The following is a 21,319-nucleotide window of genomic DNA, read 5'->3' on the forward strand; positions in this document are numbered from 1 at the left end:
GGCAGTCATTGTGTGCTAGTTGGCAGCCCACAGAGCTCGACTAGATGGTCATCATGAGCTCATGAGAATGGCAGTCAGTGTGAGCTTTTTGCAGGCCCACAGAGCTGGACTAGACAGACATAATGACATATGGGAATGGCAGCCATGGTGTCCTTGTTGCAGGCTAACAGAGCTGGACTATACAGCCATAATTAAATCATGTCAATGGCAGTCAGTGTATGCTTGTTGTGGTTGCATAGATCTGGACAAGATAGCCATAACACAGTCATGAGAATGGCAGTCAGCATGTGCTGTGCCTTTTGTCGGCCCACAGAACAGAACTAGATGGCCATGATGACCTCATGAGAATGGCATTCAGAGTGTGCTTATTGCAGGCCCACAGATATGGACTAGACAGCCATAAGAAAATCATTAGAATGGCAGTCAGTGTGTGAGCTTGTTGCAGGACCACAGAGTTGGACTAGACGGCCATAATGAATACATGAAAATGGGGGTCAATGTGTCCTTGTTGTGGACCCACAGAGGTGGACTAGACTGCTCCTCTTTGACTGCACTGCAGGTGTTCTGTCCCTGTAATCATCAGGGTGGATGATGCTCTTATTGCATGCAGTCTGTCAGCCCCACATTCTTTGTGGGGAGATATTATGGAACTGGCTGCAGGGGAAGCAGCTGCTACATGTCTGGAGATTCTATGGATGGTGCGTCTGCATGCTTCCTGATATTCTTATTATGTAGCATGCAGAATACAATGAACATCATACCTGTGATAGCAGGGGCATACTATAGACCTCGCCTGATGTATCTGAGCAATAAAACTATGTCTGTAGCAGGCCAAACATATACTCAGTGATGTTTCTGGTTTATCTGCATGGAGTGTTATTAAGCTGTTCAGCCATAACCTCGGAGTTTCATTTGCACATCACTAACTAGGGCTCCAGTGTGTGTACTTTATAACCTTACACACAATAGGGCATATTACCTGTGCAAACCTGATGCAATGAAACAGGCAGAAATAAATCGTTGTGTGTGCATTGTCTATGTTATTAGTCAATGATGGAATTTCTCAAGGGAGTTTCCGTTCAAAAATATAATAATTGTAGTAGGTTTTACCATAATGTGTTGCACTGGGCAAGCTGGCTAAATGATTTTCTGGCCCCTTCCCACTGTTCTGAACTGTGATGTGACTGTGGAGCTGCTATATATAATTTAGGGGATGAAGAGAGGGAGTGAGAGGTGCAGGGGTAATTGATCTCAGCCAGAATATTTTTTGTGTGGATTTTGGTGTGTTCAACTCACAGGTTTTGATGTTATTATTTAAAAAACTGGTGAGTCAAAGAAGTGTATTTGAAGTACTAAACAGAAAGTATCATATTGGTACAGTAAATAAACTTCCCAGAATGAGAACAAGTTAATATCTTCAAGAATCTGAGAGGGGGGGTTAAGGAGAAAAGGAGTCTAAATGAGGAGACAAAGGTTAGACTCAGAGGGGCTGCAGCCAAGTGGCACAGAGCGTCAGAGGTAGTGTATGACTAAAGAACTAAAAAGAAATGAAAAAATAATGTGTACCAAACAGTGGTGTGACTAGGACCCCTTTATTGTACAGAAAACTGGGTAGTGAAGGTAGAACGGATGAGGAAGCTAGACATGCTGATGATAAAGGGCCTGAGATGACTGGTAAGATGCACACTGTTAGACAGGCAAAAAATGAGGGCGTCAGAGTAGAAGCCAAAGTAGCTAGAATGGCAGGGAAGGAAAAAGATGAACAGATTATGGTGGTTCAGACACATGTGCAGGAAAGGAGATGAACATTTGATGAGTAAGATTTGGGACAGACAGAAAGGAGGCAAGAGGAAATGAGGGAATCCGCAAGACAGATGGATGGATGGTGTGTGAGAGAAGACCTGAAACAGTTAGGCTTGACTGTCGAAGAAGGTAGGTAAGAGGCATTGAACTGAGAGAGATGTCAACAGTGGATGCTGTCACAAAAGGACTTACTGCCACCACAGCTAGCTGGAATTTTATAAATAATTATTTGTCATTGGTGAATATTGAAATGATTTATACAAGATACTTGTGTTACAAATGTATTAGATATGTATGTCATGTGTATATCAATCTGCTCTGTACAGACATGTGTATTGAAAATGTATTTGTAAAGTGCTGTGTTTAAAATGTATCCACAGTGTGCCCCACTGGAAGAGAACAGAAATGTAAAGGCACTATTGCAACTGTTTAAATGTATATATTTTAATAGTGGAAACTGGAACACATAAGGTTAACTTCAGTCCAGAAATCTTTAGCAAAAATAGCTGAAATTAAATTGCTTTATAGACTATGCAATAACAAATGGCATCTTTCAGTTTTCAGTGCAGCAAGAGACACAATGTCTGTACTAGAAAGCTTTCTGTATTGTCTTTAGGGTGAACTAATCACTAATCTTGAAAGAATGAAGGAATGCAATCGTTTTATGACTTCCGGCATCTGTCAGAGATCTGTGGAAAACCCCTTGTATGAGTATTCTTACAGGGTGTTGCTAAATGCTGACCGGTTCTAGCAATGGGGATTTTAGCCTGGGAACTGAGGTCAGATGACAAGAAGAGATGTCATTCTGCAACATATCCCAGCAGTAATATTTGAGATATTATTTTGAGAAGTCTCTTAGTGAGAGAGAGCATTCTGTATTCTGACTTGGACCTGACAACAATCAACCATTCATCACACATCTGCCTTGCTCTTAGTATAGTAATTCTCTTAGATACAGTCAGGAATATAGTAATGCTTAATTTAGATATTTTTCTTTATTTATCTGAGCCTGTCCTATAATGTTATTTTAAATATTTCCTGTGTTTTGAACTCTGATGTCACTGTGAATATATGTTTACTATTGTCTTGTTCTTTTATTATTTATTATTATATATATTTAAACATTTCATTGTGGCTGATCTGTGTAGAGATATTTTAGTTTTGAGAATATTTGTATATTTATTTGGTGACACTGTGTGGGCCATTCCTAATAGTCTTGCTCTTGGTTATACTACCAGTTGCATTTATATTAACTTTACACTGTAAGATTGGCCACCCTTAATTAAGGGCCTTAAGTAGTTGATAAGTAGTGGCTGGTGGCAGTGAAAACTACCTTATATTCTGCACAGAAAGGGTTATAGCTAGTAAACATGTGCCAGCCTTTCCCATGTGTGTGTGTGTGTGTGTGTATGTGGGGGGGGGGGGGCATGTGTTTGTATGTAAATCAAACCTGAAAGAGTGTGCATGTCAGCTAGTCGGGCAGGGACTCAAAGCACTGGTTGGACAGAGAGGGTGCAGGAAGTCTTGGCTTGGTCACTCAGCTGAGATTTCAACTCTATATCTGTGTCACTGGGGAGCGTTATTGGGGATCTGGACAAAAAGGGATAAACCAGCCCCAGACTGACTGTGGTCTCTGTGTGCTCTTAAGGGAAATTGCACTTGATGCAGAGAGCTGCAACTGGAAATATTGTGTGTGTACCTGTTATCCTCCCAGTGTACACCCTCCACTGTTGCCAGTGGTGAGGAATGAGGCTTCTTGACTACTGGTCCAGTGGGGAGTCATCACAGATTGAATACTCTGGTCCCATGTAAGAATATGGGAAAAAATGGGGGTAAAGGAAATGAGGGTGAATTAAAACTTCCATCACAAGACGAGCAATAATCATTGATACAAAGTGCAACATATTAAGTGTGACTAGTAAAGAAGCTTAACTATCATCATCAAACAAGTGTAGTTAACGACCCTCACTAGGCATTGCAGCACAGTAACCACGAATAGTAAAGAGGGTTTACCTGCATCATCAAACAAGTGCAATTAACATCTCTCACTAGGCATTGCAGCATAGTAACCACGAATAGTAAAGAGTGTTTACCTGCATCATCAAACAAGTGCAGTTAACATCTCTCACTAGGCATTGCAGCACAGTAACCACAAATAGCAAAGAGGGTTTACCAGCATCATCAAACAAGTGCAGTTAACATCTCTCACTAGGCATTGCAGCATAGTAACCACGAATAGTAAAGAGCGTTTACCTGCATCATCAAAACAAGTGCAGGAAACATCTCTCACTAGGTATTGCAGCACAGTAACCATGAATAGCAAAGAGGGTTTACCTGCATCTTCAAAACAAATATGCCTAAAGGATTTATTTAAAGATTGGTCATTTCAGATTTAGCAATGTCAGTACAGTCACCTTTCATTCTGTGAATGATTTGTTTTTTACTTTGATCAGATTCTTTAGCTCCTTGATCAACCATGTAAAGTTTTTTGAGGAGTTTGATTATTCCTCCTAGTAAAAAGATCTGTCTTGGATGGGTATGAGGATATTGTAAAAGATGCAACCGGCAATGATAAGATCAGTATAAATATACATATTATCACAGTTACATGCTGCATCTAGATACAATGGGCAATGATAAGATCGGTATAAATATACATATTATCACAGTTACATGCTGCAGATAGAAATGATGGGCAATGATAAGATCAGTATAAATATACATATTATCACAGTTACATGCTGCAGCTAGATATGATGGGCAGTTATAAGATCAGTATAAATATACATATTATCACAGTTACATGTTGCAGCTAGGTACGATGGGCAATGATAAGATCAGTATAAATATACATATTATCACAGTTACATGCTGCATCTAGATACGATGGGCAATGATAAGATCAGTATTAGTATACATATTATCACAGTTACATGCTGCAGCTAGATACGATGGGCAATGATAAGATCAGTATAAATATACATATTATCACAGTTACATGCTGCAGCTAGATATGATGGGCAATGATAAGATCGGTATAAATATACATATTATCACAGTTACAAGCTGCAGCTAGATATGATGGGCAATGATAAGATCAGTATAAATATAACTATTATCACAGTTACATGCTGCAGCTAGATATGATGGGCAATGATAAGATCGGTATAAATATACATATTATCACAGTTACAAGCTGCAGCTAGATATGATGGGCAATGATAAGATCAGTATAAATATAACTATTATCACAGTTACATGCTTGCAGCTAGATATGATGGGCAATGATAAGATCAGTATAAATATACATATTATCACAGTTACATGATGCAGCTAGATACGATTGGCAATGATATGATCAGTATAAATATACATATTATCACAGTTACATGATGCAGCTAGATATGATGGGCAATGATAAGATCAGTATAAATATACATATTATCACAGTTAGGTGCTACAGCTAGATACGATGGGCAATGATGGGATGACTATACATATTTACATTATTACAGTTTGCATACTGCAGCTAGATAAAACAGGCAGTGTTGGGATCGGTATAAATATAAACATTATCACATTTTACGTGCTGAAACTACATACAATGGGCAATGATTGGATCTGTATAAATATGCATATTATTACAGTTTATGTGCTGCAACTAGATACGATGGGTAATGATGGATTGGTATAAATATACAAATCATCCCAGTTTGATAGGATCGGTATAAATATACACATTAAAACAGTTTACTTGCTGCAACTAGATACGATGGGCAATGATGGGATTAGTATAACTATAAACATTATCAGAGTTTATGTGCTGCTGCTAGATACGATGGGTAACCATGGGATCGGTATAAATATGCAACGCATCACAGTTTACATGCTGCACCTAGATACGATGAGTAATGATGGGATCGGTATAAATATACATATTATTACAATTTACATGCTGTAGCTAGATATGACGGGCAATCCTGGGATTAGTATAAATATACACATTATCACAGTTTATGTGCTGCAGATAGATACAGCAGGCAAAGATGGGATCGGTAAAAATATACACATTATCACAGTTTTCATGCTGCAGCTTGATACGATAGGCAGTGATAGGATCGGTATAAATATACACATTATCACAGTTTACGTGCTGCAGCTCGATACAGCAGGCAAAGATGGGATCGGTAAAAATATACACATTATCACAGTTTACGTGCTGCAGCTCGATACGATGGGCAGTGATGGGATCGGTATAAATATACCGATTGCAGCTTGATACGATGGGCAGTGATGGGATCGGTATAAATATACACATTATCACAGTTTACGTGCTGCAGCTTGATACAGCAGGCAAAGATGGGATTGGTAAAAATATACACATTATCACAGTTTACATGTTGCAGCTAGATATGATGGGCAGTGATGGGATCGGTATAAATATACACATTATCACAGTTTATGTGCTGCAGCTAGATACGATGGGCAGTGATGGGACTGGTATAAATATACACATTATCACAGTTTATGTGCTGCAGCTAGATACAATGGGTAACCATGGGATCAGTATAAATATACAAATCATCACAGTTTGATGGGATTGGTATAAATATACACATTAAAACAGTTTACGTGCTGCAGCTAGATACAATGGGTAACCATGGGATCAGTATAAATATACAACTCATCACCGTTTATGTGCTGCTGCTAGATATGATGGGATTGGTATAAATATATAGATCACTGTTTACGTGCTGCTGCTAGATATGAGGGGGAATGATGGGATTGCTATAACTATAAACATTATCAGAGTTTACGTGCTGCTGCTAGATAAAACAAGCAATGATGGGATTGGTATAAATATACACATTGTGATGTCCTTGCCCTGGCCCAGCAATCAAAGAGCTTCAATCCTCACCACTAACACCAGTGAGGGGCTTCTCATATAGGAGGAAAGGATAACAAATATACACAGTAAAGTACAGTTTCCCTTAAGAGCCCACAGAGATCACAGTCATTCAGGGGCTGGTCACTCTCTTGCTCTCCAGTTCCCCAATATGACTCCCCACTGGCACAGCTATAGGGTCCAGATCTCAGCTTGTGGGCAACCGAAAACCTCCAGCACTCTCTCTGTCCAACCAGTGCTTTGTTTCTTTTCCCAAGTAGCTGACACACATACACACACACACACACACACACACACACACACACACACACACACACACACACACACACACACACACACACACACACACACACACACACACACTTTGAGAACAGTTTATACAACCACACAGAGACTCCTGAGGGAGGCTGGCACAGGTTCTCCAGCTGTGCCCCTTTTTCCCAGACTATACGGTAGTATCAGCTGCCATCACCCACTAATATGTATCAGCTACTCAAAGTCCCTTAAAAGGGTGTCCAATTATTAATGTGCAATATTATTATCCAATTGGTAGTATAGCCCAGGGCAAAAGCTATTGCAGTGGCATTGTACAATTTTACAAAAGGCATGCAAGTACTCTAAAGAGCTTAAATTATCTCTACAAAAATAGCCACAGTTGAAAGGGTTTAAAATATTTAATAACAAACAGTCAAAACACAAGACAATACTTTTTACTACACAGTGCTAGTCAAGAGTTCAGAGATCACAGAGAAATACTTAAAATAATTCAGTAGTACAGTTCTGACATCACAGAAACACACTTGATCTAATCTTTCTAGTTTCTATCTATTTCTAAGAGAAAACACAAGTCTAAGATAAACTTACATATAGAGCAAAGGCAGAGTGCTGATGAGTTGGATGGTCAAGACAAAAATGCTTAATGCTGTCTGATTCTCTCTGTTTTTAAAATCACATCCCTGGTACACATTACATCATTCTTCACACTTCCCTGGGTTCCCAGGCTAACAGGAACTACATTTGCATTCTTCACCTCTGGGCAGAAACCAGAGCAATAAAGGACATTTAAGCATGCAAATTCTGGCCATTAACTCTGACCTTAAAACAATAGCTAGAATTCCTTCATCTAGACCAGCCGGAGCCGTGTTTACATCAAAGGGCCACAGCATATTTTATTTGGTCAGCAGGGTGCACTGGTATTACATTTTTTGCAGTTCCATATATAACAGCATTTTTTTCCATTTAAGACAACAAGCCTGTGGTTTACATTAATATTTAAATATTAATATTTACTTCTCCTACCAGAATTGGCAACCCTAAACAAAAAGAGAGCATCATTGACTGGATTCTTACTAATAAAGACACACATAATTATACTACAGGGACACCCCAATGACCCTGTAGTGACCAATCTTTATTACCTATATCCAGAAACACAAGTCCACTCCCATCAACCCCTTATAGACTTGTTAGGAAACAAGAAGAAATTTGTCCCAAGATCTTCCCTTGCTGAACTCCAATCCTGCAATTGGTCCACCCTGAAAACTTTACCACTTGAAGAGAGCGGTACACTTTAATAGTACTTTCCCTAAGATACTTGACTCTCACGCCCCAAACCGACACAAATCCTGTGAACCAAGGAACGTATTAGCACCTTGGCTGTCTAGCTTAAACCAAATCTAAAATTAAACTTCAAAAACCAGGCCTGGTATAACTGCAGAGCCACCAAACCCCAATTAGATCGCATCAAGTTTCAACAGCTTAGAAACACTTTCACAAAAGCGGCCACTTCACCCAAGACAAAATACATTTTTGTCACTCTAGGACAAATACCAGAACAACCCAAAGAAATTCTGGGCTGATTTACAAGCTCCTCTGCCCGGGTAAATCTACTACCCCAACCCCCTGAGAAACTCATTAGAAAGAACAAGAGATAATAGCCAATGCTTCAACTCTTTTTTCATCGAGACCATCCAGTCCTTAACCAGTCAGCTTACCACTACCAACTCTTCCATTACCCAATACACTAAAGACTCCAGTCCAATTTCCCCTTTAATCTAAGCAACCGTACCTACCTCCTATATAATGCGACCCTCCTGAAAAACTCAAACCAACCACCTTAGCTGCTGACCAGCTCCCCTGTAGAATACCTTCAAATAGCTGCCAGACGCCATTGCCTATCCCATCTCAATATTGATTAATAGAACCCATAACTGAAACTACCATTCCCTATTTGAAAAATCTCATATATCATCCTCTTCTCATAAAGGGGACTCCATGGAAACACATCCAACTACCGCCCCATAGCAATAATTAACTCCAATAGCTAAAGTCATGGAACGGTGTGTTCACAAACAGCTCTTACACTATCTCAACCGTAATAGTCTTCGTCCCCTTAACTCAGTGCATGGCTTTCGCCTATCACAGTACAAATCCACTGCTCCTTTCCTCTTTGTTGACTAGTCAACAAATAAATCGAACAAGAAATTAATTTCCTCTCTGTTTCTCTCCTTTGACCTCTCAAAGGCCTTGATATGGTCAATCATAAGCAACTGCTTCACACCCTGGAAACCCTATATACCTGACATCCCAACCATAAACTGGTTTAAAGTCACCTCTCGTGGTAGGCAAATAAGCCGCCCAATGGCAAAACAAGCTATCCGTCTCTACTCCCAACACCATAGGTTCCTAGGCTCTATACTGGGTCCTCTTCTTTCTCAGTTTTCATTAATGAACTTCACTCATCATCCCCAATTCTACATGCATCCAATATGATGACCTACCCTGATCTGTTCTGATCGCCTCCTCCTAAACTCAAAAAGGTTTTAAAAACCAAAACTTTCTTTACCTCAACTATCCCTTTTAAAAAATCTTTTTCAACACCTTTAGTAACTTTGTTTCTTTTCCCAAGTAGCTGACACACATACACATACACATACACACACACACACACGCACACACACACACACACACACACACACACACACACACACACACACACACACACACACACACACACACACACACACACACTTTGAGAACAGTTTATACAACCACACAGAGACTCCTGTGGGAGGCTGGCACAGGTTCTCCAGCTGTGCCCCTTTTTCCCAGACTATACGGTAGTATCAGCTGCCATCACCCACTAATATGTATCAGCTACTCAAAGGCCCTTAAAAGGGTGTCCAATTATTAATGTGCAATATTATTATCCAATTGGTAGTATAGCCCAGGGCAAAAGCTATTGCAGTGGCATTGTACAATTTTACAAAGGCATGCAAGTACTCTAAAGAGCTTAAATTATCTCTACAAAAATAGCCACAGTTGAAAGGGTTTAAAATATTTAATAACAAACAGTCAAAACACAAGACAATACTTTTTACTACACAGTGCTAGTCAAGAGTTCAGAGATCACAGAGAAATACTTAAAATAATTCAGTAGTACAGTTCTGACATCACAGAAACACACTTGATCTAATCTTTCTAGTTTCTAGCTATTTCTAAGAGAAAACACAAGTCTAAGATAAACTTACATATAGAGCAAAGGCAGAGTGCTGATGAGTTGGATGGTCAAGACAAAAATGCTTAATGCTGTCTGATTCTCTCTGTTTTTAAAATCACATCCCTGGTACACATTACATCATTCTTCACACTTCCCTGGGTTCCCAGGCTAACAGAAACTACATTTACATTCTTCACCTCTGGGCAGAAACCAGAGCAATAAAGGACATTTATGCATGCAAATTCTGGCCGTTAACTCTGACCTTAAAACAATAGCTAGAATTTCTTCATCTAGACCAGCTGGAGGCGTGTTTACATCAAAGGGCCACAGCATATTTTATTTGGTCATCAGGGTGCACTGGTATTCCATTTTTTGCAGTTCCACATATAACAGCATTTTTACCATTTAAGACAACAAGCCTGTGGTTTACATTAATATTTACAGATGACAGAAATATCTCCAAAATTCTTTCTGGCTAGGCTGGAAGCCTTCATCTATCTTCACCCAATCTTCACATATCCCCCCCCCCCGGAGAAATCAAGCTAGGTTTTCAAGTGATCCTTGACAAATGCTGCTGAGGGAGCTATATCTATCTGAGTATACCTTACCCCATTCACTGTCTTGAGAGCCCATCTGCATTGGCATTGCTAATCACAGTGGTGCTGCATGGACATATCATATGCTTGCAACCCCAGGTTCCATATTAGCATCTTGGCATTTTATTGGTTGGCTCTGTTTAACCATGTTAGGGGGTTGTGATCTGTCATAACAGTGAATTTCCTTCCATACAGATAAGGCTGAAGTTTCTGCAGTGCCCACAATATGGCTAGACATTCCTTTTCTACAGCTGCATAGCATTCCTCCCTTGTTTGGAGCCTACAACTGTGATAAACCAGTGGATGCTCTTCCCCCTTTGAAGAAATCTGGCTAAGTACAGCCCCCACCCCATGGTTTGAAGCATCCACCTGCACAAAACATTATTTGCTGTAATCTGGACTGGCTAACACAGGGGGTCTCCTAAGGCTTCTTTAAGCTTCTGGCATGGGTGCTCACATGCTGGGGTCCACACTTTCTTATCTGGCCTGTTCTTCCTTGTCAGATCTGTGAGGGAAGCAGCTATGGTACTATAACTGGGGATGAACTTTCTGTAGTACCCTGCTGTCCCTAAAAATCCCTCACCTGCTTTTTGGTAACAGGTGCAGGCCATGCCTGAATGGCTTCAACTTTGGCAGGTTCTGGCCTTATCTTACCACTTCCCACTCTATGTCCTAGGTAGGAGACCTCTGCCATATCCACCTGACATTTGCTCAGCTTAATGGTCAACCCTGCCCTCTGTAGTCTGCCCAGCACCTCCCTGACATGCTGAAGGTGCTCTGGCCAGGAATGGCTGTAGATGGAAATATCATCTAGATAAGCAAGGGCAAACCCTCCTGCTCCTGCTAGGATATGATCCACCAGCCTCTGGAAAGTTGCTGGGGCATTCTTCATCCCAAAGGGCATCTTTGTGAACTCATATAAGCCAAAAGGAGTTACAAAGGCTGACTTCACTCTACCACTGAGAGTCAAGGGCACCTGCCAGTAGCCCTTTGTAAGATCAATGGTTGTAAGATACTAAACCCCACCCAGCTGCTCTAGGGCCTCATATGTCCTAGGCATGGGTTAAGCATCTGACTCTGTGTGACTATTTAATTTCCTGTAGTCCACACAGAACCTGGTGCTGGCATCCTTCTTTGGCATCAGCACCACTGGGGAGGCCCAGGGACTTTTGGACTCTTGAATAATCCCTAGTTCCAACATCTTCTGTACCTCCTCCCTCAGAGTCTGTTTGACTCTCTCAGGCACTCTATAAGGGGCCTGCCTAATAGGCCTTTGGGGTCCTGTATCCACCTGGTGTTACACCATGTGGGTTCACCCTGGTTTCCCAGTGAACATATCCCCAAATTCCTGCAACACTGACTGGATTTCTCAAACCTGGGTAGGAGATAACTGCTGGGACATTGTTACGCCTTCCACTGAGGTGTCAGCTCGAGCCTCACTGAAGAGATCATTCCCCAGACCTCCCATAGACTCCTCCTGCAGTCCACTGCAGATGCCTAGCACAAGGGCCTCCATATCATGGTAAGGTTTCATCATGTTAACATGGTACAATGTGTGCCCCTGCCGTCTGCCTAGCAGTTCCACCATGTAGTTAACATCACTTACCTTTCTTAAAACCATGTAGGGACCCTCCCAAGCTGCTTGCAGCTTGTTGTGTCTGACAGGAATGAGAACCATTACACAGCATACTCTCTAGCTCAAGCATTCCTGTCATACCACACCTTTTTCTGTTGTTGGGCCTCAGGTTCTCAGGTTCACACACGTGGGAGGGTGGCCTAATGGTTAAGGTGTTTGCCTTACAAACACAAGGTGCAGGGTTTGAATCTCACAAGGGATAATTGGCTAGGCTTAAAATGGCTCACAAGGGCAGTTAGCTTAGTACTAATCTATGAACCTATGAACCTATGAACCAAGCCCATTAGCTCCATGAGCCTTGTCCTGAGGTTTAGAATGTATGCCATAACAGACTCCTTGTGAGACTCGCACTCACCTTCCCACTCATATCAAATTAAATCATATTAAATCTAGAAGCCCCCTCACCCTATGCCCATACAGCAACTGAAAGGGTGAAAAACCTGTGGATTTCTGGGGAACCTCTCTGTAAGCAAACAACAGGTGGGGCAAATATTTGTCCCATTCCCTCTTAAACTGATCTGCAAATGCCCGTAGCATGGACTTGATTGTAGAGTTTAACCTCTCAACAAGACCATTAGTCTGGGGATGGTAGGGGGTGGTCTTTATGTGCTTCACCCTACAGGACTTCCACAGACAAGCCAGCAGGTCTGACATGAAATTGGCACCTCTGTCAGTCTTCTATTGGGAAACCTACCCTGCTGAAAATCTCTAACAAAGCATTTGCCACCTTCTCTGCCTCAATGGAGGACAAAGCCACTGCCTCAGGGTATTGTGTAGCATAATCCACTACTACTAGGACATACGTTTTCCCTGTGGAACTTGGGGCACTCAGAGGACCCACAATACCCATAGCTTCCCTCTGAAATGGCACCTCAATTGCAGGCAAATGCATCAAAGGAGCTCTCACCTTGTCTTCTGCCTTGCCTACCTTTTGGCATTGTTCACAGGTCCTGCAGTACGTTTTTACATCTCTGGAAATTCCAGGCCAATAGAACTTCTGCATAATATGCCTCTTTGTGCATTTTATGCCCATATGACCTACAAAGGTGATATCATGGGCTATGGCTGGAAGCACCAGATGGTAGGCTCAAGGCACTACCAACTGCTGTACTATCTCACCTTCTAGTCCTCCCTCAGGGGTCCACTCTCTGTATAGTAACCCTTTGTCCCAGTATACAGATTTTCCATTTCCTTGAGAATCAGGTGCCTCCCTAGCTACCTGCCTCAGGCCTTGCAATGTAGGGTCTGAGAGCTGAGCCTGTCTCAACTCTCTCCTTGTGACCCTTCCCAGCTCCCCTTCCACAGGAAATCTGACATCCTCTGTCAGTGGTGCCTCACTGTCAACCTGGGTACTGCTACTCACCTCTACTTTTGCAGTCACTCTGTCCAAGGGTCCATCAGTACCCCCAAGCAGATGGGGCTCACCTTCAGTCTCACTGCTACAGGGTAGCTCACTTCCTGAAGTAACCACCTCACCAGTCCTGGCTGCAGGTTTGCAATCTGTCTGGGTCTCTCCCAGGCTACCAGACCCACATGCTTGTCCCCTAGCCTGACTATGTGTAACTGAACAAACACATGGTACTGCCTCATCCAAATCCTTCCCTATTAGGACATCTGCAGGATGATAGTTTGGTACCCTTGTTGTCTCAAGACAACCTATTATTGGCATTTTGTCTTTCCCACTTACTGGCTCCCTCAACTTTTGTTTCCCACCTTGCCTCCATGGACACCTGTATGCCACATGACCCCACTGGTTGCATTCAAAACATTTAACCCTAGCTCCTGGATGTGTACCTGGACTAGTTGCTTCCCCTGCTACTGGCAGATTCTTTTGGGGCAGTCTGTGCTGCCCATCATGGGTTCTTTTAGACCCATGAGCAGTACGTGGGGTCCCTTTCCTGTGCAGGGCTACCCTACTTGCCAGGTATAGGTCTCCCTTCTTCCCCAACTCATCTGAAGTAGCACATTGTCTATCAGCTAACCAGATCCTCATGTCCTCAGGCGAAGTGCTAAGGGCTTGTTCCTTCACCAAAAGGTCTGCCAGCCCTTCAAAAGTGGTGACCTGACATCCACTCACCTACCTATGGAAATAAGTGCATTGTTCAGCAACATATTCACACACACTTTCATCTGCCTTGTGTCTATGCTCAAGAAACTTTTTCCTAAACGTTTCAGTTGTTAGCTTAAACAATTCTAGCAAGTGATTTTTAACAGCAGTATAATCAAAACATACGTCAGACATTTTTACAAACAGTTACAGCTTTACCATGGAGTAAGGGGGTCAGGAACCGTACCCAGAACCTTTGGTCAACACCATACTGTTTGCATACCCTCTCAAACATATGAACAAAACTATCAAAATTTTGCCTCTCTTTAAACTAAGGAAGAAATTTACTGACCTGTTGTGCTTCTTAGATCCAGTTACTCCCTTCCCCATTACCTCCATGACTCTGGAGAAGAGTCAGCATTTCCCTCTCATGCCTCCTTGTCACTCCTTTTCCTTGGCTTCCAGGCGTAGCAGTTTCTCATTCTCCTCAGCCTGCAGACTCCACAGTCTCTCAGCTGCTTCTATCTCCAAACGTTTGGCCTCCAACTCAAGTCTCTTTAGCTCCAGATGGATTTTTAAGTCCTCTGCAGAAAGGTTGAGCTGTCCATTCTCCAAGGGTATTATATCTCCAGTGCCAGTCTGATTGTTCTCCTGGTTCCTGTTTTCTGATGCAGCTGTAACCAAGGCTGCTAGCAGGTCTGCCTTAGTCAGGTTTGCATGCACCAGTCTAGCCTGGCACATCTCCGCCAGCTGGCTCCTTGTCAGCTTTCCATACTCCTCTGCGGACATGCCGCCTGCTCACCCTGACTAACTAAGCTAACAAAAGAAATAAAACAATTGTGATCTGAACTCTGAGTATTCACTGCATGGCTGATTTAGAGTGCAAAACACCTTTAGAGCTCACTGTACATCAGCTACAGAAATTCACGCTACCCACACCACTACAAGCCAATTAGTATTTGCCAACAAATTAATATGTGGTGTGGATATCCCACCAATGCCAAACAATTAATATGTGATGCCCATGCCCTGGCCCAGCAATCAAAGAGCCTCAATCCTCACCATTAACACCAGTGAGGGGCATCTCATATAGGAGGAAAGGATAACAAATACACACAGTAAAGTGCAATTTCCCTTAAAAGCCCACAGAGATGACAGTCAGTCTAGGGCTGGTCACTCTCTTGCTCGCCAGTTCCCCAATAAGACTTTCCACTGGCACAGCTATAGGGTCCAGATCTCAGCCTAGTGGGAAAGCTAAAACCTCTAGCACCCTGTCTGTCCAACCAGTGCTTCGTGCCCCTGCCCAAATAGCTCACACACACACACACACACACACACACACACACACACACACACACACACACACACACACACACACACTTTGAAAAGAGTTTATACAACTACACAGAAACTCCTGGGGAAGGCTGGCACAGGTTCTCCAGCAGTGCCCTTTTTTCCCAGACTATACAGTAGTACCAGCTGCCACCACCCACTGATATTTATCAGCTACTTAAAGGCCCTTAAAAGGGTGTCCAATTATTACTGTGCAATATTTTATCCAATTGGTAGTATAGCCGAGGGCTAAAGGTATTGGAGTGGCATTGTACAATTTTACAAAAGGCATGCAAGTACTCTAAAGAGTTTAAATTATCTCTACAAAAACAGCCACAGTTGAAAGGGTTTAAAATATTTAATAGCAAACAGCCAAAACACAAGACAATACTTTTTACTACACAGTGCTAGTCAAGAGCTCAGAGATCACAGAGAAAACTTAAAATAATTCAGTAGTACAGCTCTGACATCACAGAAAAACACAGTCTAATTTTTCTAGTTTCTAGCTATTTCTAAGAGAAAACACAGGTCTAAGATAAACTTACATATAGAGCAAAGGCAGAGTGCTGATGAGATATATGGTCATGACAAAAATGCTTAATGTTGTCTGATTCTCTCTGTTTTTAAAATCACATTCCTGGTTCACATGACATCATTCTTCACACTTCCCTGGGTTCACAGGCTAACAGAAACTACATTTACATTCTTCACCTCTGAGCAGAAACCAGAGCAATAAAGGACATTTATGCATACAAATTCTGGTCATTAACTCTGACCTTAAAACAATAGCTAGAATTCCTTCATGTAGACCGTCTGGAGACATGTTTACACCAAAGGGTCACAACATGCTTTACTTGGTCAGCAGAGTGCAGTGTTGTTTAATTTTTTGCAGTTCCAAATGTAAGAGCATTTTTTTCCATTTAAGACACTTCACACATTATCACAGTTTATGTGCTGCTGCCAGATACAACAGGCAATCATGGGATCGGTATAAATATACAACTCATCACAGTTTACATGCTGCAGCTAGATACAATGGGTAATGACGGGATAGCTATAAATATACACATTAAAACAGTTTATGTGCTGCAGCTAGATACGATGTGTAAACATGGGATCGGTAAAAATATACAACTCATCACAGTTTACATGCTGCAGCTAGATACAATGGGTAGTGATGGGCTCGGTATAAATATAAACATTATCACAGTTTACATGCTGCAGCTAGATACAACGGGCAATCATGGGATCAGTATAAATATACACATTATCACAGTTTACATGCTGCAGCTAGATACAATGGGTAGTGATGGGCTCGGTATAAATATAAACATCACATTTTATGTGCTGCAGCTAGATACAATGGACAATCACGGGATCGGTATTAATATAAACATTATCACAGTCTATGCTACAAATGCTTAAAAGACAACAGTTAACCGAATAAATGTTTCTACCTTCCCGTGCTCAATAAATGCCAACCTATCTCCCCTACTAACCAACCTATCTTTCTCCATCTCTTCTAAACTAGAATCCTGTTACAATAAAATCTCAAAGTTCGCCACCAGTTCCAAATGCTCCACTCAACACTGTAAACCTCTCCACCAGCTGCAATGGCTAGAACTCCCAAACTACCTTGACTACCTCCAACTCATCACCACTCACAAGCTTATTTTCAAACCAACTATATGCCCAGCACTAACAAACATCTTAACATTATACACCCCAAACAGAACTCTAAGATCTACCCACCAAAATCTAATCTCTGTTTATAAACCAAACCGTCCCACTGGTCAACTTCTCCTATCCTTTTCCGTCGCCAAAAATGGAATTCTCTCCCTCCATCTCTAAGAATTTCTGAGAACTCTGAACACTTCAAAACCCAGCTGCATTCTTACCTCTCCCAAAAATGGAAATGCAATTGCACTCCACCTACCTAACCTGCTTAATACATAAATATTTTATAACACACAAAGTTTTTTCTTCCTTACACACTATTGATTAACCCTATGTACTGCCTTCATGCTAATTCTACCTCTATACTACTCTCAGAGGATTTAAACCTCTGTATTAATTTAATGCATGCTAATATTCATGCATAAAGAACTTATCTATGCTAATGTTCCTTCGATATCATTCTCAGATGATTTAAACCTCTGTATTAATTTAACCTTGTGCTACTGTTCTCAACCACTAAACATGTAAATATTCTTTACATCCTTCTCCAAGCTGCTGCTTAACTTTTGTTTAGTTTTTTTTCTATTTTGTATGTAAAATTTGCTTAGTTTGTTTCTGTTTCCACTATGTATTGTACTTCATATTATGGAGCTTGTACTATGTATTATTGGAGCTTTTCTCCCTGGGCCTCCACTGAAAACGGGCTCTTTGAGCCCAGTGGACCTTCCCAGGCATCAAACTGGAAATAAATAAAATAAATAAATAAATAAATGTCATCTCTCTCACCAGTGATTTATAAAGCCAGTTGATGCACCAAAATGCGATGGAAGTGGTTCAAAAGGTAATAGGCTTGTGTTTGTTGCTTGGTGCTTGTAATGCTGTGGTTCTATTTGCAACCCTGGGAATTCAGTTCATTTTTCAACAGTGAAACTACAGTGCAGCTATATAGTAGGTAAAGTACTTGTGTGTTGGTTGCCCTTTGGATGAGATCTTAAACCAAAGCTCCAGCTGTCAAAGTAAACTTTATTGTCATTTAGGACCACACACATGTAGCCTAAATGAAATTCCAAGCATCAACTCCTTCTTGACATTACAAACAGAAAGTAAAACAACACATGCAATAAAAGAATGACACAACTAACATACACAATCCTACTCCAAAAATCTGTACAAATGAGCAGAAAAAAAAAGAATTTCAGTACTTCAATACAGACTAAGCATATCCTCTCCTAAGTTATAATAACTGCCCCATTTAAATAAAGACACAGTACATATTGCACCTTGCCTAAGTTATCTGTCTAATATTGCACTTGATAGGGATAACATAAATAAATATTCCACTTACTTGGAATTTGTGAGGTATAAGTTATACAACAAACTATAGATGTTTGTGAAAAAAAAAGAAATAACTGACTTAGTTAATGTCCAGTTCTCTGGGACTGAGTTCTGAAGTCTGACCACTGTCGGCTAGAAACTAGTTGAATCTGGTAGTCCTGCAGTGAATGCTGTGGTATCTTCTACCCAATGCCAGATGCTTAAACAGTCTGTGCAATGGATACATGTTGTCTTACATTATTTTGGTGGCCCTTCTGATGCCTCTTGCAGAGTAAAGTTCTAACGATGGAAGACTGGTACCCATTACTTACGCTGCAACCCTCACCATGCTCTGTAGTGCCTTCCTTTCCATAGCTGTACAACTTCCAAACCACAGTGTGACATTACTGATGAGGATGCTCTCAATAGCACCTCTATACAAGATGGAGCGGATATGAGGCAGGAGCTTAGCTTTCTTCAGCCTTCTCAAAAAATGGAGATATTGGTGCACTTTCTTGACCAGCTGGCTTGAGTTACTTGACCAAGAAAGATCTTCTGACATGTGTACACCAAAGAATTTTGCACACTTACCCCTCTCTGCACTCTCACCATTGATCACGAGTGTGGGATAGTTTGTTTTCTTTTTCCTCAAGTTGATAATAATCTGTTTGGTCTTGCTTACATTCAGGTCAAGCTTGTTCTCCTCACACCAGCTGATCAGAGATGCCACCTCCTCTCTGTATGCTCTTTCATGACTGTGGTATCATCAGCAAACCTGATGATATGGTTGGACTTGTGCTTTGCCTAGCAGTCATGGGTTGAGATGGTGAATAATAGTAAACTAAAAACACATCCCTGTGCAATTTCAGTGTTAATCTTGAAGCACTTTGCTGTGCCTTTACCCAAACTCACTTTCTGTGGCCTCTCAATCAGGAAGTCCAGGATCCAGTTACAGAGATGTTTATCGACTCCTAAATGTGCCAGTTTTTCTATCAACTGTATTGGTACCACCGTATTAAATGCTGAGCTGAAATCTATGAACATCATCCTCACATAGTCATCTTTGCCCTCTAGATGTTCAAGAGCACTGTGTAGCGCTAATGGTATGGCATCAGCCATGGCTCTGTTGGCTCTGTAAGCAGACTGCAGAGGGTTAAAATTGAGAGGTAGGCCTGATGACAAATGCTTTTTGATCAGCGTTCGAAACATTTTATAACAGTGTATGTCAGAACGACTGGTCTGTAGTCATTAAGGCTACAGGGCAAGGTTTTCATGAGCAGTGGAGTGATATTTGTTTCCTTGTAGGATAAGGATACTTTTGCCATGGCAAGAGAGCTGAGAAATATCTCCGTGAGTACTATGCACAGTTGATCAGCACATCCTTTTAACACCTTGCCCAGTATGTTGTCTGGGTCAGCAGCCTTCCTGACGTTCACCATCCATAGCTCACTTCTTACCTCTTCTGTACAGAGTTTGAGCACAGCATCCTTCTCATCACTGGGTAGCTTTAGTGCTGACCTCTTATTTCTCTCCTCAAATCTTCCAAAGATGGTATTAAAGCTGTCCAGAAATTTGATGCTATCCTCACACTTTGCTGACCTGATTTTGTAGTCAGTGATGTCCTGCATGTCTTGCCATAATCTCTGTGCATCCCTCATGTCATCGGTGGCTCTGCATCCTTCTGCTGTAGGCCCTTTTTGCCTCCTTTATACCCCTCCTCAGATTGCCCCTTGCTTCCCTTAGATCTGCTTTGTCCTTAGCCCATATACCTTGGGGTTGAGCCAAGGCTGCTGGTTAGTTCTGATAGTGATGCTTTTGATGCTAGTTAGTTCATCAATGCAGTTTGAAATGTATGACATCACAACCTCTGTGTATTCCTCTGTGTTCAGATGCTGATTAACTGTGGCTGCATACTTGAACATATCCAGTTTGTTCTTTCAAAGCAGTCTTTGAGGGCCTCCATGCCTCCCTTTTGTCAGGCTCTGATTTTTGTCATCATAGGTTTCTCTCTAATCAGTACCAGTTTGTAGGCTGGTGATAGCAAGATGGTGTAATGATCAGAGTTTCCCATTTGTGGAAGTTGCACTGCCTTGCATGATTTCTTTAAGTTTGTATATACCTTGTCCAGGATATTATCACCCCTAGTTGGAACATCCACATACTGATGGTAGTGGGAGAGTAATTCTTTCAGATCTGTAAAAGTCAGGATTTTTGCTCTGCAGCTCAGCAATATGATTGCATAGTTTATTAGAGCTCTGGTGGTATTAGCACTGGGTGGGATATACACCACTGTCACACTGACATCATTCATCTCCATGGGCATGTAAGTGGTCTACATCTGATTGACAGAAACACTATGTTCTCACAGCAGTTTGATAGTAAGATTTCACAGTTACTGCACCATTTTTTGTTTACATAGATGCAGGCTCCTCCTTCTATGGCCTTTCCACACAATGACTGGTTCTTGTCTGCATGACACAGTGTGAGACTCTCTAAGTTTACAGCATTT

At 41.5% G+C, this 21,319-nt stretch overlaps 1 gene segment (V, D, J or C); it reads left to right on the plus strand.

Annotated features, from left to right (window-relative positions):
- Positions 1-21,319, plus strand: part of LOC122813633 — a 237,188-nt gene that overhangs the window by 108,986 nt on the left and 106,883 nt on the right.

Source organism: Protopterus annectens, chromosome 1.part1 (genome assembly GCF_019279795.1).
Source record: "Protopterus annectens isolate FY-2018-M chromosome 1.part1, PAN1.0, whole genome shotgun sequence".
NCBI lineage: Eukaryota > Metazoa > Chordata > Ceratodontiformes > Protopteridae > Protopterus > Protopterus annectens.